This window comes from Atractosteus spatula, chromosome 12, assembly GCF_055471065.1.
Source record: "Atractosteus spatula isolate fAtrSpa1 chromosome 12, fAtrSpa1.hap1, whole genome shotgun sequence".
Taxonomy (NCBI): domain Eukaryota; kingdom Metazoa; phylum Chordata; class Actinopteri; order Semionotiformes; family Lepisosteidae; genus Atractosteus; species Atractosteus spatula.
This window is the reverse complement of record NC_142717.1, coordinates 4,391,128-4,409,513: the sequence shown is the minus strand read 5'-3', so window position 1 is coordinate 4,409,513 and position 18,386 is coordinate 4,391,128. Positions and strand designations below refer to the sequence as shown.

Genomic DNA, 18,386 nt, shown 5'->3' with positions numbered 1-18,386 from the left:
GTGCCAAATTACCTAGGAACTTGTGAACAGACTCAAAGTGCCTTATCTCAATTCTACTCCAGCTAACCAATTTTTAGTGCATTTAGAAATCTGCCATTTAAAGGCTCAGCACTTGAATACATGCGCTTTTCCCTCTTCTGTCTGCACTTACAGATATTAAAATTAAAACATATTTCATATTAACATACAAATCTTAAAATTATTAGACACCTAAACTTTTTTCTTCGATAATGAATCTGGACACTAGAAATGCACTCTTTGGGTTTCAGAGCTTGAGCTGACCGCTGCTCTACACCCTAAAAGGCACAGAAATGTAAGCCAAGATAAAGGCCTTCCTAGCTTACAGCTTAGTTTATGACAGTGTGAACAACTCAGACACAGACCAGCTGACACATAATGATACTTCATGTTTCGTTTGCATGAACATGCTGGTTTGACAGACAGTGGTGTGTAGGAGGTGTTGTCCCCCTATACTATATAAATTCACAGGTTTGGGGTTAACCTATAATTAGAAAAGCTTACCAGAATAAACTGGTACAGTACAGAAATCCGAAAAAGACCAAAACGCTTTGGCAAGTGAAAATCAAAATAGCTGTACAGGAAAGATTAACAAAATCATCATTATAAATAACTTAATTATACAGATGGGAGATAAGTTTACAAAAGCAAAGCTGTTCTTTCCTAGAAAGGTTCAAAATAGCTATAGTACAATGCAGATTTTTGAAAACCAGCATACAGGTTCTTCTTGATACAAAATCATTTATGACAGTCTTGGTGTGTGCCCTGCTCATCCAATTTAAGGGTTTTTAATTAAGGAGTAAATAGACTGCACTTAATGGATTTAACAGATGACGAAGCATTTAAAAACTCTTTGTGACATTAGCTTCAGGATACACCGTGAGGTCAGTTTTGTAAAGATACAAAAAGTTTATAGTTGTAGATTATAAAAGTTACCGCTTCATTACAAAATGATTTCCAGTTTTTCACCCCAGCCTTACTTAATTTGTCTTTTATTCCAGAATATTTGTAGATTTCACATGACTGGCAACTTGCCTCAGAATGCACTCTTCACAGCCTAGTGTGCAATTCCTCCTGCCTGCTCCCCTGATAGGCAGTCTCCTGCACATTCACATCTTGTTGACAAAACCGTTTATAATTAAAACAGCATTAGCTAAATATTGCTGCAGTAAGAAAAAATGCAGATTCCACTGGACACAAGGAAGCCATCTGATGCAAAAGAACTGAGGTCTAAAATGATCATACAGATCATATAAAACAGGAATTGAACTACAGTAATCAAAAGCAGGAAGAGAAGTCACTTCTCCTCATTTTCAGAGACATTTACTACTTTCATTTCTAGAAAAGAATAACAGCCATCCTTATTTGCCATAGTATTAAAACAAAATATCCTGCAATCTGTATTACAGTCAATCTATATATGGCTCACTAAAACACCTCAAAAGAGCTCTTTCCTTTAATAAGAACATCCCATTCATTAGTATGCAGATCATTTTAAACCCAATATACATGGCATGTTTAGCTTGGATAGAGAGAATTTGGCATGGCAGGATTACAAAAAGGCAGTAAGTAGGAAAAAAGTGCAGGAAAGAAAAAAAGAAACTATTTCTACTTTAAACTGCACAAGAACATTCCCTTTCAACTGAGAACCATGTGCAAAAGACTGGAAGCTGTCTGAGAAAGCTGTGACCTCGATAGAACATTTCTGTCTGTCTTTCTGAAACAGGATGAGGTTTCCCTTGAATAGTGGGATCTGGCGGCGTTTATACCATTTAACAGTTCAGCCCGGCCCCCAAAGTACTGTAGGTAACGCGCCTGTATGTTTTTAACGGAACATTCAAAAATCACAGGGAAAAATGAAAATGAACAAAATCAATTCTAATGAAGAATGAAGAATGTTACTCGTCTACAGAACAGTGAAAAGAAACAAAAAAAAAATTAAGGCTGTGGAGAATTCTTCACGTGTGAAACTAAAGAGACCTGAAAGCAGGATATAGAGCCGAATGTGGGGAGACTGAGAACTTGTGTGGCAGTTTGTATTCGTATGTGAGCCTTCAAACTACTAGAGAGAAGATGTCACTTTGCAGTGCCACTCAACCACGACCGGCTTTAGTTACATCATGTCAAACTTCTGATATGCGCAAGGAAGCTGCTGGTTCAATAAAGGGAGCTCTGGGACCTTCACTCTTTAAACACTACCCAAGTTCGTTTTCGCCAGTTTCCCAAGATGCTCTGAGTGTGAATCTTTACAGTTCAGTAGTAAGAAATGCAGTGGCCCTCTTTTTGAGTTCCATATCCCCTCTATAAAATGTAAGGCAGTACCAGAAGTATCGGCTGAGAACTAAGGACCTCTAGACCCAGATTAAAACCAACCTCTGACCTACCATACCTGCCAATCGCAAATAAACCCAGTAGGTTCCTTTTTCCCCCAGAGTGCCCTGAGTCCTTTTTAATGAAGCCTTCAAGTGTAGCTTTAGTAACTTGCAGTGGATATGTTGCAGTTTTGAATTAATTCTGGTGTGAACAGTTTAAAATGGCAAAATCCCTCATCTGAGCTCTTTCAGTATATTTTAGTTTCTTAGGGAAAAAAAAAAAATATGCCCTGACCTTTCACAGTTTTTAATGACGAATAACGAAATCGTTGTCGAAGTGCAATTCTGTTAAAAAAGAGGGGCTTGTTTGCTAGCCTCACTGAATACATTTCCTGGAAGCTGCTCATGAAACATTACAATCAATCAATAGCTTGGAAAAACAAACAATCTAACCACATGCAAATCTATTTGGCCTCAAGGTCAGGAATTTATCTAACAATTCAGAATCTGTGTACAAGGGGGTCATGTGATCAGTATGGCAAGATGGTTACCCAGAATTAGGAGATCCTGTTGCCCATTCCCACCCCTCCCAAAACAAAAATACACACCACCCTTCTTATACTGTACCTCTTGCCCAACTAAGAAGAAAATGAAAGCATTCAATTCTCCAGTACTGGCTGAACTGGCCACTGTGGCAGCAGTGAATGGAACAGCAAGCTCTGAAGATCCAGACTCTCAGATGGCAATTATGCAGTTATAGATCTCGTAACTGGGCTTCATCTCAAAATGCGCAACCGGACCAAAACAGGCCACTTGACTACTCTGCTAACAGAGTTAGTCAGCAATGCAAGGTGGTCAGTCAGGAAAGCCATTTCCTGCAGAACGGGCTTGCTAGATTCAGGATAATCTGGTCGGAGCCTTGAAAAGAGTGGTTTCCTAATCAGCCACAGCCGGACTTCAGATTGGAAAGAGCACACAGGATATACAGCATGTAGATGGTGACAAGCCCACAAGTTTTTATTTTAAAAGTTCTCGGGTGCACTGATATGTGCTGCATTTGTATCTAGACTACAGATCTGACCCCTGCCATGGTTCATGCAGGTAAGCAGCCCCAGTTTATCACACACAGGATCCTCTCTGAAGGGCTTAACTCATCAACGCAGACGGAGTAGAAAAAAGGAAGAAAAGACTCATCTCTTTCAAGAAAACTGGTGGTATCTGCAGTATTCCTCTATAGTTGTGATGCATGTAGGATCATGCAAGATCGGACGTAGCTGTGCTGGAGCTTCTCCTTATTTTCTCTTTTTAAGGATACTTTATATCTTTATATAGATCTTTATATTAGCTGTGCATATAGTTCAGATCAGACCTATGCTGCTTTTCTGTGTGCGTGCACTGCATTTCTTCAATGCAGCCAACTGACTTTGGTTGATGGCAGCATGATGGCAGATCAGTCTCTTCTTGCACAATAGTAATTCAGTAAAGCACTACAGTACAGTAATTCAGCGAAACTTACTGCATTCATTCTCACTGGATGTTTATTATTCAGAGTGACACCTGACTCACTTGTATACACTCTAATAAAGTTATGTTCACAAAGTGTTTAGAGTCAATGACCAGGACTAGACAAGTTGAGGAGATTGGGGAGGAGGTTATGCTAAGCTACTGAGTAGGGAGGTTACGAAATTAATTTCTGCAGTGTTGTTAATTTATATCTCCAATCTGCCTTAGCAGTGGCAGTGTGTACTATATTCACACCAGACAGTATTTTCTTTTTTTTTTTTGGCACTGAATTTGGTCTATGAGATCAATTACTTTTATTTTGTGCTGGAATATATGTGGGCTTAATTCTCCTAACAAATATGCTGGCTAGAGTTTCCACAAAACAGGAGTCTTATTTAAAACAACAAGACCTCTGTACATCACTTTATTAAGAATTAAATTAAAGAAGGAAATGGCACCTCCTCTTCGAAAGAGAAGAAACAGGCTGCCTGAAATGTATTACAATGGAGTCTGAATCTATACTAATTCCAGAGGACAATGAACTAGAGAGACTGTAATATTCAAAAAATATTTGTTCCAGATACAAAAAGCAGTTTTTATCAATTTATGCCAGAATATTTGAATGCGGCTTTTTATTTAATCTTCTATTCAAATTTGTGCTCGATCTTGCCGAGTTTGATGTGATTTTCGGTGCAGAAATGAAGTCATTAATCATATACTTGACTCGAAATTGAAAGAGGTAAGTGCCCAATCTCTGGTAACTAGAGCATTAAGAAAGACTCTTTCATCTGGGTGTGGCAGCTATATAGAAACCAAGGAATGTATTTTATTTTGGCTAGACATAAATCATAAGCAAGAACTGACTATTTTTGCACCTCCCAAGTTATTGTTTCTGTGGTATTCAAAGCTGAGATACCGACTATATTGTTGTCAGATTGCTGTGCCAATTTCTGCATACTGTGCTGTTACAAAATGATCGATATGCAACTGCAAGCTAAACATGAACATTTTTTAGTTCCGTTATTCTTCTCGCCCCACCTTAAGACTAGTGGGACAAAAAAGGTGTGTCAGTAAGTTGTGTACAAAGTCCTGACTTGTACAGTACGTGTTCATTACAGACCCAGTCTGTTCACAGACAGATATTGATCACTAGTATCACCACAGCTGAAAAAAACCTTCGACTCTATCTTCCCATCCCCAATACAGTTATACGCTTATATGAGGCTTTTCACAGCTCAGACTCGTGTCGCTAGTGGAATCAAAACTTGCATAGTTAGTGCTTAAACCGTTTACCTTATTGGAAAGTGCAATTTCATGAACCTCTAAAGGTAGCTGTAGTATTAAGTTTTGATCACTTAAGGTTTAAGAGTCAAGCTGTGACGGGCATGAGTGTTTATTTGAATATAAATTATTTATGGGCAATTAAAATAAGAATTTACTATTAAAAGAACTAAAATATTCATCTTGAGATAAAAGTCCGCGATTGCAGTTCAGATTTCTTGAATTCTTTGCAATTTTGTTTCCATGGATCACTTCTAATTGATATTTATCTTATTCCTACATGAGCTTACAAAGAATGCAAGGCATTCAAGCTGTAAATGTTTATCTAAAACAGGCTGCTCCCTATCTTGAGTTGGCTGTCACTACATTAGTGGAATACTAGGAAACGCTTAATCTGATATTTAGCTTTTCAACATTTGTCATGCAGCTGAAATGCAGGATTCCTTAACAGACTTTCATTATAATTTGTTTTTGCATTGGATTTGTATTACAATCTTAAAGAATCTATACCCACTCCTCCCTTGACAACTGGGAAGTGTCTCTGTGTTTGTCCCAGAGTCTTTCAGCTAAAGTTAATCACGATAAGTAGAACATTCTGAATTAGAAACTGAGAGATATAAAAGAGGAGAATCAAAAACATATTCATAAACATACTGAAAGGTTCTAACAGCAAACAGACACGGACTTTACAGACTTTAAAATATTGAGTGATTCTACTCAGATGTTCAATTCCAAGCGATTTACTGTTTTTCAGTTATGGAACATAAAAAAAATATTGAATCATGTTAGAAACTGATAAGTGCAGCTTCTGTTAAAGATGAATGACGAGTAGCAAAACTAAAAACTAATTCGTGAGATTAGCATGTTTGAAAACAAAGCGAGTTATTATGGATACAAGGCTTTTATTTTTACATAAGGACCTTAAGACCATTAACAGGACTGTACTGCAATGCTTATTTTCACGATTTAACAAACAGACAAAAGTGATTACAGTGCTGGCCTTGTAAAAACTACTTTGGTCTCTGAAGGCACGATCTCTCTGATGCTCTGTTGCTCCAACAGCTTCAGGCTATATACAGTATTAAGATACTCTACCTTAAATACAGTGGAAGGCTTCTATCTTCATTAATAGAAGGTGTTTCATTTCAGATTAGCTCAGCAGGCCATGGATTACTATGTAATAATGGCTGGAACTGATCAAAAGAGTGCCGAACCTTTGAATGAGTCACATTACAGACCCTTTCCTGTCTTCATTTCCATGCAAAATGCATCAAACACAAATCGCTGGGCATCTCCCTTTTACTAATCAGGAAGCTCACTCAGAGATAGCAACGCTGGCAACGGTAAACTTTCCAGAAAAGTTGGAGAACAAAATGGGCCTTTGATAACCAGATTCTTGAACTTGAAATCAGAATTCTGGAGATAGCACTGTACCTTCACTAACGGCTGAAAAACAGCTGCATATATGGTTGAGAAATATGGTGATATACTGTAGATCCTAAACATATATATTTGTACTTCACAATATTAATAATAGAGGAAAATATTATCACAACTATTGTGGTGAGATATGCTGGAACATTTTAAAATAGGATCTTTTTTTATTTTTTCAGCCATATTCTCAAATTTCTCTCCAATTACTACTAATTTCACTTTACTTACGATATTCCTTATCTTGCTTGTGTCAAGACCTTAGTCATTTTCCATTACCTAAAATACTTTGTGTAATTGCTAACATTTTAAAATGTTTTTTTTTTTAACCATATTGTGTCTATGAGCTAATGGCTCACAAAAATAATCAGGATTCTTAATCACTGTCTGCTTTTCTCCTGTTGTATAAGTACTGAGAACAGCCTTTATAAATGAAAACATTGGTTTGGATGGTGAAAACATGGTGAAACAGATGAAGGCAAACATTTCCTGCACTTTATATCACTGCCCTCAATGCCATGCCAGACTTTCCTTTCAAATGGATTTACTCCGAAATGTTTTGCAGCAAACTCAACTCGCTACCGTCATTAAGAGAACATCATTCAGTTCACTGTGTCATTCTAAACCAGGAATATTCCTTGTGAAATATTTAGCGATATATTGACCACCCCAAGAAAAATACTCACCATTGCTGGTGGTTCTGGCCACACACCCAATTGCAATACTGTTACAAACACCAACAAATATATCAGATGTATCAACTATTATGTTGACTAAAGCTTTGCCAAACATAGGCGATTCCAGATAACTTTTGTTGGACCGTTTTCTGATAAACATCAAGAAAAGGCAGCTTCCGTCGACTTAATGTTCAATTCTGGAAACCAGAGCATCTGGAGGATACCCTTGTGAAACTGGGGGGGGGGGAACATGCAGACTCCACATAGACAGCACCACCGGATTTGAACCCAGAGCCCCCCTACACGAGGCAGCAACGCTAGCCACTGCTCCACTATGCCATAAAAGCAGCTCATGCTTTTACAATGCACAGTTAAGTACCACTGTGCCTAATACCTTTAAACTTTCCTAATACCTTTAACCTGAGACCCAGTTCAATTCTTCTTGATGATGATCATGTGAGTTTTAAATTCATCTCATTTCAAACACCTTCACGATACAGATCATAAATGCCTCCAACGGGAATAAGGTGAGCACTGAATTGAATGTATTCGGAGGCCGCTGGAAGTGAAAAGTATTCAGTTATGCAGCTTTGTCTTGAAAATGTAATAGATACTCATAACTGAATGGTTTATACTCAATTCTCCAGATTTCTCCAGAGTTCGATTTCAGCCTCAGGCATCAATCTGTGTGGAGCTGGTGTAGTTTGAAAGCATTGGTGTGGGAGTTATCGGGATGCTCCAGTTTCCTCCCAACTCTCATAAACACGCTGGCCTGGCCTGGCCTGGCTAGGCCTGACAAGCTTCTCTGACTTGTCCGTTTTTCTGTCACCCTACCCTGCACTGTCACCCCATTCAGGGAGGGAGGCAGCAGTGTGCTCTCAGTCTATGCCCTATGCTTGAGGGGCTTTTGGGTGAAGGATGAATAGTGCTCTGTCCTGCTTCCGACATCACAGAAAAGATTTAGTGAAGTGCACTCTCTTCAACGCCAACATAGCTATTATGATCTTCGGTATCTGTATTAGGAACTTAACGCTTTCCCTGAAAGCAGATACACCACTTGCGAAACACCCCTAGTTATCCCTGAGCACTTTTTTAAAAAGGATTTTAACTTTGAAATTGAAGTAGTTCAGAGACGGCAGACACATTGAGTCTTACGAAATTGACAAAGTGCATCCCTCTCTGAAATGAAATGAGCTCTTCAAGAAAAGATCTTAAAGGAAACTATACACCTGCCTGGCCATATTTGGTGTACACAGGTTTAAAAAACATGAATTATAATTTTTGGGTTTTTACCAAAATCCCAGAGATGTGGAGGAACATGAATGCTATTTTTAACCCCGAGTAAAATTTCTGGCACATCTGGAAAACAAGACAAAGCCTATGATAAAAAAGGAATGCAGAGGCCAATGAGTCACATCTTTCCTCAAAACCAACATGTATCTTGTATTAAACTGAATTCCATTGGTTTTTTGTACATGGAAAAATGAAAAATCCAGCACAAATCATATTACAGTTCAAATTTAGCTGTGGTTTTACAAAACGTTTTATTTCATACGCACTCAGATATCAGGATTTAATGACCGCTAGGGTCTAGTAGCTTTTAATGCTGCACGCAGTACTTAAGCTCACTGAAAATTCCCCTTAAACTAAAACTGTGAGTCTAGAATGCACATGTACAAAACAATACTGTATATACATACATAATGGAAGTATGCTTACATCCCATATAAAAAACACAAGATATACAGTACAGATTCTTCTAATCATAGTTAGAACCACAGAACTATGTAATCCAACATTTCTGATTTCCTATGCATACGTTATTCACAACATTTTCAGCATTGTACTATTCTGAGAGAAATCTTCCGCCCGGATATTTTAAGTCACAGGAGTTGCTAGGTTGGGTGCCTATTGGCAGTACAGTTGAATACTGTCCTCAGTTCAAACAGGTATAAGAAAACCTCTTTCACAAGAAAACCTGTTTCAGTGATGACCACTGGGAGATCTGCTCAGAGACAGACACTTCCATGAAATGCAGGGGTAAGAATAAAGTGACAATGCAAATACACTACTGATAGAAAAAACTAATCATCAACATGGCCAAGTGGACCAACTGCATTCTCCTCAAGGCATGGATTCAAATCCCCCACCTGGTGAGGTACCCCTGAAAGTGATGATCTCTGTAAGGGTTGTTGAAGCTGACACATTGTCTTCCTTCAAGAAATGGCTGGAATCAATAAGCTACTAACTACCGAACAGTCCCAATGAGCTAAATTGCCTAAATTGCCAATGAGCCCTTGCAGAGAGGAGAGGTGAACCTGCTCAAATATTACATCAGTGCACATGACTTTGCTTGATATTACAATATTTTTGTCTTGAACTCTTTTCACATAACAGAACAGTTTTGCAATATTTCAGAAGGAGAGCATATCGAGGAAGATGGAGACAGGGGTGAGAGGACAGGGAGGGTGGGAGTTAGTATTGGTAATATTAACAAATGTTATCTTCAGGGCAGACTCTTTGAACAAGCACATAAAATGCAAGCCAAACTTTAATTAAACATGAACATAAGCAGCACAGGCTGTCCTTGGTTAAAAAAAATCTTTTTCTCTTTTCTTTCTAACTACTCCTGCAGTTCTTCTGCAAACAAAAAAAAAACCCTGCAAAACTGGGCATACAATGAAAGTACAGCACAGCTTTAAAAGAAAGTCACAGCATACTCACTGGATGAATCATGGCATGGCGCATCTGACCAAGGGGCTGAGATCTTGCTGCATTCGAAACCTGCAGAATTGAAGACAAAATTCAGTCCATTATGTTTCTCAGTTTGGGTCAGGCTGTTTTTTGAGCTTCTCTTCAAGGAAACCCACAGTACACTTGACAAACCGAGTGGCTACTCAGTTTATGTAACCCATTACCTTCTATAATATGAGCATACAGGACAAGGGTAACTTAAAATCTTTTTACAGCGCACGCTAAGACAATATTGACAATGAGGCTGCTAAGAGTCAGTGAGTTTTATTTTACTTTGGTCCAAGTGCAATGAAAATGAAGTAGAGACCTTTGGCAGACCTGCAACTTACATTTGTACCGTAACGTGTCCTAATTGCTGATGATTTGCCAGTTATATTCTTCTGACTTTCTTAACCTAGAGAAGCTGGCCTTCTGCCCTTGCTGGCTAAACATCAGCACACGCAGAGATGTACAGTACGTTCCAAGAAATTGGATTTAACATTAAAAATCGATTAGGTGAAAAAAACGTTGAACTCTCTTTCCAAGTTGGCTCAGAAGTACTCAGCTAGCCCGTATTCAGTTGTACATTAAACCTTATCATTACTGCTGGGACTGATGGGAATTTCTAGAGTTCTGTCTCTGCCTCAAAGAATTCAAATAATAAAGTAACGCATGAGAATCACTTGCCTGTACCGGGTGAGAAGAGTCTCTCGTGTTACAGTACATTTATCATAAAAAATGGCCAAATAAATACACACACGGAAAAGGGAAATGGCATTATTTTCCCAGCATTTACAGTATGCTTCATAACAGAATGTGTTTTATTAAAACAAGAAAGCTTTACTTTATTCTCTTAACCTCCAGTCCAAACGTCCAAACCTCCAGTCTTTGTAGGTTAATTGGCCTCTGGGAAAACCGGCCCTGATGTGAATGTACTGTATGTGTGAGTGTCTGAGTCTGTGTGTGTCTTGTAATAGCTTGGCCTTCCATACAGGATGTGTCCCACCTTGCGCCCGTTGGTTGCTGAGATTTCCAAGGCTCCGACTTCCCTGAACTGGATGAAGCGTTTAGAAAATAGATGGACGGATGATTTCTCCTTGTTCATTGTTCCCTTCCAATAATCCAGTTTCCTTCGCTTTCTTTCCCAACCTCTTACTCGGTCCCTAACACACCTATGGTTCCTCAAACACCCCCCCCCCCCCAGAATAGTACAGACTAAAAGTTTTCTCCATTGTGCCTCAGTGTTGCTCTTGAGAACTAGTCCCAAAGCTCATGAAACTCATACATAAGATCTAGGGTAACCAAGTTCATCATTTGCATATGGGACAAAGTTGTGGAAAGTGGAAAGATTATAAAAAACAGATTTAAATTCCACTTTCATACTGTTGTACACAAAGAATGAATCTTCAACACCTAACAGAAAGGTCTACAATTTTATAACAGATGAAATATGGATTTATAAGAAATCCATATATATTGTAGCGCTCTCTGGTTCACGTGGGTGTGCGCCCTCGCCACTGCCACCTCAGGTCGGCCCTCTACCGATGAGGACTCGAACCCGGGCCTCCGGCGTCACTCAACAGGGACCCAACAAATTGAGCTAAAGGGAGACCTCCCGTCAGCCCGGCGGCTGCGGTCCCTGCTATTCACAGGGAAGGGCGGTGACGTCACCGCGCTGGTAAGCCGGCTCGCACAACCTGCAATGTCCGCTGTATGCGTTACACTATGTTACTTTGGCCGTATTATTATGCATTTACTGTACAGAAACTGAAAATATGTCATCTGCATTCAATGATGACAACTACAATGGAAGTGAGCTGACATTCTATGCTGGAGTTATCGCTCTTTGAGTGTCAAAAGTGATAGAGCCTTGAGATTGTAAGAAGATTCCCACGCATCATCCCCACAGAAATACTGCAAATCTGGAAGAATAAGATAGTCTGGTAAAATACAGGCAAATGTGTGCATTTTGTTGCCTAAAACCAGTACACTTTTTATGCTTTAACTGTGTATCATCAGTAGAAAATATGAACTCTTTTGAATTTCCTAGCAGTAATAATAATAATAAACTTTATTTTATATAGCGTCTTTAAAGGTGGCTTCTCAAAGCGCTTTACAGAATAACAAATGAATTCAGCAACCCTTGATAGCTTTATCCAAACTTTCAATATTTAATCATCTGTTTCAGCTCAAAACTAAATTAGAAAAATAGAATCATGGGTGGTTCAGGGAAGACGAGAGAAATGTTTTATGAATTGCCTTTGTTAAAGAAAAGCAAAATCTTTCTACTCTCTCAACGTCAATTTTGTTAACAAATGAGGAGCACAATTTCGTCCTAATATTAGATGAATTGACTGCAGAGATGTGTTATTTATCAGCTGGGCAGATCATTTTCAGTTGATACAGTTCTGCTTGGTGACTGTAACGCTTTGCTTTCATGCTCAGTCTCTTGGTAGTCATTTCCAAGGTGGGTCAGAATTAAACTGAATAGTGATATACTACAGGCAATTAGTCACTGGCTAAACTGAGTTAGCTGCTGGATCTATATAAAAGAAACAGACACATGGGAAAAAAAAATTAACTGAGTTATTCACTGTTCTCTTGAGATATGAAACAGAACACAGCTGTATACTGGTAGACTATAATAGGACTGGATCCAGTAGCTCTCTTTTTTTTTAAATAACAGCAAATTAAAAGACTCATCTTAATTATGTTTATGCCTACAGCCTAATTAAGAAACTTCTTGTTTCTTTTCTTTCTTGATGATGGCAAAAAAAAAGAAAAGGGGATCTGAAACAATCAAGTCTGTCTAAGGAAAGCTTTCTACAAATAAAAGCCTAAATATTATTTTCAAATAAAAAGTACATTTGTTATAATTTTACTAGACTCTCTAACAGTGTCTGGCAAGTAACAGGTGCCAGGAAGGGTACACCCTGGATGGGACGCCAGTCCATCGCAGGGCACACACAGACGCCCACACACTCACACCAGGGTAAATTTTCCCAGAAACCAATCAACCTACCAACCGTGGGAGGAAACCAGAGCACCTAGAGGAAACTCAAACACAGGGAAAACATACATCCCAGGTCTGGAACTGGACCCAGGGCCCCAGAACTGCAAGGCAGCAATGCTCGCCATGGCAGCCAATGTACAGTACCACCCTCTGTTTCCCAGCCCCTCTTGGCATCAGTCACTAATTACTACAGTTTCCCTTGCGCAAAGTCAGAATGGAAGCTGGGAGCCACATCAAGGTCATTCAGGGAGACACTCAATTGCAGTGACATCATTACTACTGCAGGGCAGTTATATCACCGATCGATAGAGAAAAGCTGTGCACAATGCCAATGAGCTCATTTAAACAGCTTCAGCCTGCCTGTCTAGTGGACTTCAATTAAAGCCTGCTCCCCTGTCTTTGTTTTCACTGCTGAACCATTATCGATAGCAACCATCCTACCACTGGGCGCACAAGCAGAGAATCAGTAAAAAATACCGTAGCTACAATAATATTTCATACTACAGCCACCACACACCCCGATTACATACAATTCATAAAAGCAAAAAGGACAGAAGTTTGACAAATCCTAAAAAACAGCACTTAACAATCAAAACAATTTGACTGAATGCTGTTTTGAGAATTTTTTAACAAAAAGGAAATCATACTATAGCCAACAAACAGGCTTTGAAGGGCTCTCAGCTCTGGAGCCTCGAAAAAAAAATGTTTCATGAAAATCCTACTACCACGTCACAATGTCACGTGTGAGTTTCAGGATACAAATCCAAGTACACCTCTAAGCAGTTTAAACACGCTCGCCTTTTGATTTTAAGAGTGTTCTGTTCCTTCTCAAGAACACAAAAAAGCAAAAGGCCAAAAAGGACCCAAAACCTCCTCAGGTGCAACATTCATATTTAACCTTTTTCTCCCACATTTTACCAGCATTTTGGTTTGCAGCATCCATTTCATTAAAGAAACCCTTCAGACCTGACTGTGGGCACTGTGTTGCAAAACAAAAAATCAGGAGGCTCTAAAAAAAGAGATTTATATCTATATTTTATCTACAATAAACTACTGTATGCATTTTCCCCAACCTCACACAGACTGCAGAATACATTAGACAGCCTGGAGGCTGCCTGTTTGAATCCGGGCTATGCTGCTGACCAACTATGGTTACAATCAAAGCACTGCTAGAGTTCAGTGGGTTCGAATCAAATGGGGATTTCTTGGCTTAACAGAAACACAGTTGTATCACCAAAAGCCTTACTCTTTGCTGGTTCACTCTGAAGATCTACTGCCTATGTCTCAGGACACACCAACTTGGTGATATAGCCTACATGTCAAAGCAGAAAAATACTGTTGTTTTCATCTCTCCCAAGTCCTGTGTGAAAGATTAAAGTGTCCAGCTTGGAGGAATAACATCAGGCTAGTCTAAATCAAGGTTGTAAAATAAACAGAAATAATTGACAACTGCAAATGAAAAAAGTCCCAGTCTCTGAGATGAACTATGCCACTCATAAGCACCAGTGTCAGGGGAAAACATCATTTACTGCAAAGAACACTCTGATCCCGTAGGCAAGGATGTTACAGTGACAAGCCGCAACACTTTTTCAATTTCAATTTCCCAATTCTAGTGCTGCCACGAATACCAGAGCACGCCGCTAAAGGAGAAGCAGGTTTCTTTTGCACATCTTTTGAGTAGCAGCTCATCCAATAACCTGTAGATATTGTACTGGCACACACATATAGCGCTTCTGCTGTAGATCTGCAGTATTATGTAAACCAACAAACAGCCCATATGTCTCTCTTGGGGGAAAAAACCCAGCAGATGCACAAAGCAATTCAGTGAGTGGGGGCGTGGGGATATTTAGATAAGCTGGCTGTTAGAACATTAAAAGTGATACATAGCATACAGGGGCAGGCTCCCAGTCGTTTCAGATGCAGACCTAATGTATTTCAAATTGATTTACTTGGATAGCTGCTACATCGGGAAAGAGCAATGGTAAAAGACCGAAGCCCATATTTCAAGGCAATCTTAGCGATGGCAGAGTTCAATTTCACACACCTCTATACTGTAAAGAAGCACTAACATCTCTATAAAGCACTGCAGAAAGCTTACTTGTTTAGAAAGGCTTTTTATTTGAGCAATTTAAACCTATGCAGACTTGGTGGTAGGTTATATATCAGAAACTGCTGCCATAGAATCACTTATAATGTTTGTTTCACATCTCCAGCGTAGAAGACACAGCACAAGTTCATCACCTGACTTGTCCACCTAGGGGTACAAACTGTGCAAGCTGGAGTTTGGACCAGGAACCCCTGGGTGTCAAGATATTTTCGATACAATTCATCACCTTAATTTGTTTCTCAAATTCTTATTATATTTCTATTATCAGCCACAATAAATACGGTTTTAAGTGTTGCATAAAAAAGCAAAAACACATTAAGTCAAGCCAATATGTTTCCTAATGACTGTTCTGAATCTCTTCAGATTTTACTCCCTTTGATAATACTAATTTTGACTGAGAGCATTTAGCTAATTCATTCTAACTGGTACTGTATGTGTTTGAAACCAATTTTCACATTTTTATTTTAGCTTTTTGTGTTTCAGAATCCAGGAAGCTAGAAAATGTGATAAAAAAATGGGAAAGGCTTTTTCCTGACTGACCATTAATATTACATCCGGACAGCTCTCAAAGCTTTCCGATTCAGTGTCAGGATTCGCTCAGGATTTTTAAATCTTGTTTATTTTCCATAACTAAAAAAAAAACTAACTGCAGATTTCTTTTCCACACCTAGGTTGTTTCTTGCTAAATTCACACCTTTAATTTGAATTATTTTCTGACATTTTGGAGCATACTTTCCTCTTGGGTAGAAAGCTTGGAGAGACAGCCCACAACACAAAAAAAAAATGAAGCAGTAATTATTTTACCACAGCTCTGTGCTCCCTCATAAATCATTCAGACTTAGTATCTTGAGCGTACGTTCATTACAGATCTGATCTGGATATGCTTCCAGAACTTTCTATGTGGTTATGAAGGAAGATGGGGGCAAGCATTTAAAAAAAATATTGGAGTTTTAGGAGCAAAATCAGAAAGAACATCAAACACCCAAATTTCCTACACATGATGTCCCATTACAGGAAAACCACCGATAAAGGGGGCAATTAAACAAGGCTCCAAAAGATAAAGTGTCTCACCACATTGTCACAGTTTTTGCACCAGCAAAATACATTCTGCTCCTTTGCCTTAGATTGATTTGTGCACTCGAATTCAAGGTGTCACTAGGAACATCTCAGGGACAAGAAGATATTTGGCACAAATCTTCATATTATAGGAGTTCATTAGTGATCATTTCCTCCCTTCCTGAAGCATGCTCCTTCTTCAGCGTCACCTGGCTATTTTACTAACAGTGGTGCTTTGACAAACATTTTCCAGCCTTAAAGGGCAAATTCCAATGTCTCAGGAAACAGAGACAGGCATTAAAGCAGCAGTTTTCTTTCTGCTGAGTGCTATTCTATTTATTAAACGCCATGAAAACAGTTCTCCCCTGGCATCTCTGCCATACCAGCTAACCACCACCTGCAAAGACACCTCAAAGCTGACTGCAATGAGGACCACAGGTGAACCAATCTCTGTGTGCCCAGGGAGCTACTGACGTTCAGCTGTGCACTGGAATATGTACTGTACAGCTCAGACGTTCCTTGCTGTGCATTACTCTGCTCTCAGCCTCCAAAGAACCTTTTCCAAAACACTTCCTTTTGAAATATTTCAGCAGAACAGTTCACAGTAATAACCTTTAAAAAAGGAACTAACCACCAGCCTCAAACAGGCGATAAGAACCTGCTCAATGGGTTTTTACTGAAAATGACAGATGAAATTAATCAGAAAAATTGAACAGGTCTACTTCTATTTTGTTTCTTGTAGTAAAAGTACATTATTGAGTACAGGAGCTCCTACACATCTTGTGCTTATGTTGCAATGTATATTCACCTTATCTGACATTAAAGCATATACCATTTTATTGTCCACTTATATCTAAATTGGATATTTATCTGCGATAATATGCACAGGGCTGTGCATATTACTACTTATTACTACTGAGTATCTGAGGTCTGATACAGGAACAAAACCCTAACACTGAAAATCTTGCTGAAGACATGCTGGCAGCTGTTGACAGAAGGAGAAACAGACATTAGCTACTTCCAGTGAACATGTCACAAGGAACCCCTCCTCTAACAGTCTATAAATAAGCCTCTACACTCACAGCATGGGAAGACACCTCAAAGACAAGACATATTCTCACACCACATTGAGAAAGTCGAGCTCTGCCCATCTAGGAAATCATTAAGGTTTCCCTACTTAAAATAACATGCAGTTTTATAATAAGAATAATTAAAAGATGGAGACAAATTCCCCTTTACATTACAAATGCATGCTCTGAGCCAATGAATCAAATTGTATACCTCATGTGACTTTAGCCATAGGCAGGTCTAAAAATAATTCATAGTGGAAGTGCAAAAGAAAAGTTCTACAGTAGATAATTCATTTCTCTAGGTGTGACATTTAACCCATTTTGCAGTATTTTGATCACTTCACCTACACTACCATTTGAAACGCCTCTGCAAAAGATTTCTAAAGATAATAGTTTTATCAGTTCTCAAAAGGGTGCCTGAATAACCTGTAGGAAGAGATTTGTAAAAATATTCCAGATCATTAACATATATAACTTAAGCTCTAAAGCAAGGACTGCATGCAAGATGTGGGTATCACCCTGTCTTGCCTGTTTTTGTTAGCAGTAGCTTTCAAATGCAGAAACTGATCATGACATCTCAGAAAGCTGACTAGAACAACCCCTCTTGGTAATTTACTCTAGACACCTCCCACTCTTTGTGTAAAGATATGCCTATCTACACTATATGTATTCTTAAAAGTACCAATCTTTTAATTTTTACTTGTGACCATCCTGATGTAGTCATTCTCTTAGAACACAAATTTAAACCCTGCTCTGTAGGGCATTTTGGGGGATTTGGGATGCTAATGGCAAAGATGTTTTTCTTCCTCAGCCATAAGTTAAAATGTGTGAAATGGCTTTTCTAAAAGTCCTGTGTTCCCAGGCATATGTGCAACTGAAACAAAATCAATGCTTTCAAAACTAAAAACAAACACAGAAAGTCTGGGTCTTTTTGGCACCGGAGTATTTGCTTTGTTCTGGCACTCTAGTGCATCAGGCAACAGAAACCCCAATGTCGCATTTATACTATGCTTTTTTCTCTGCCGAATCCTCCTGTGGCATCATTAGCCATCTTTGTAGTCCTAACTTAAATCGATCAGTCCCCAGCTCTGCCAGAAGACCAAACAAAGGTTTCTCTATTTGTACATCTTAGACTGCAAGACTCCACTGTTAGTAGGGTCATGTAAGGTGATTATTAAAAACACA

General features: G+C 39.0%; 1 protein-coding gene across 4 annotated transcripts in view; it reads right to left on the bottom strand.

Annotated features, from left to right (window-relative positions):
- atxn1a (ataxin 1a) overlaps positions 1-18,386 on the bottom strand; it is a 157,094-nt gene that overhangs the window by 69,139 nt on the left and 69,569 nt on the right. For all 4 annotated transcript variants that reach the window (XR_016093816.1, XR_016093817.1, XR_016093818.1 and 1 more), the window contains one exon: positions 9,947-10,006. The gene's annotated coding sequence lies outside the window, so the exon portion shown is untranslated. The remainder of the gene's footprint in view (positions 1-9,946; positions 10,007-18,386) is intronic.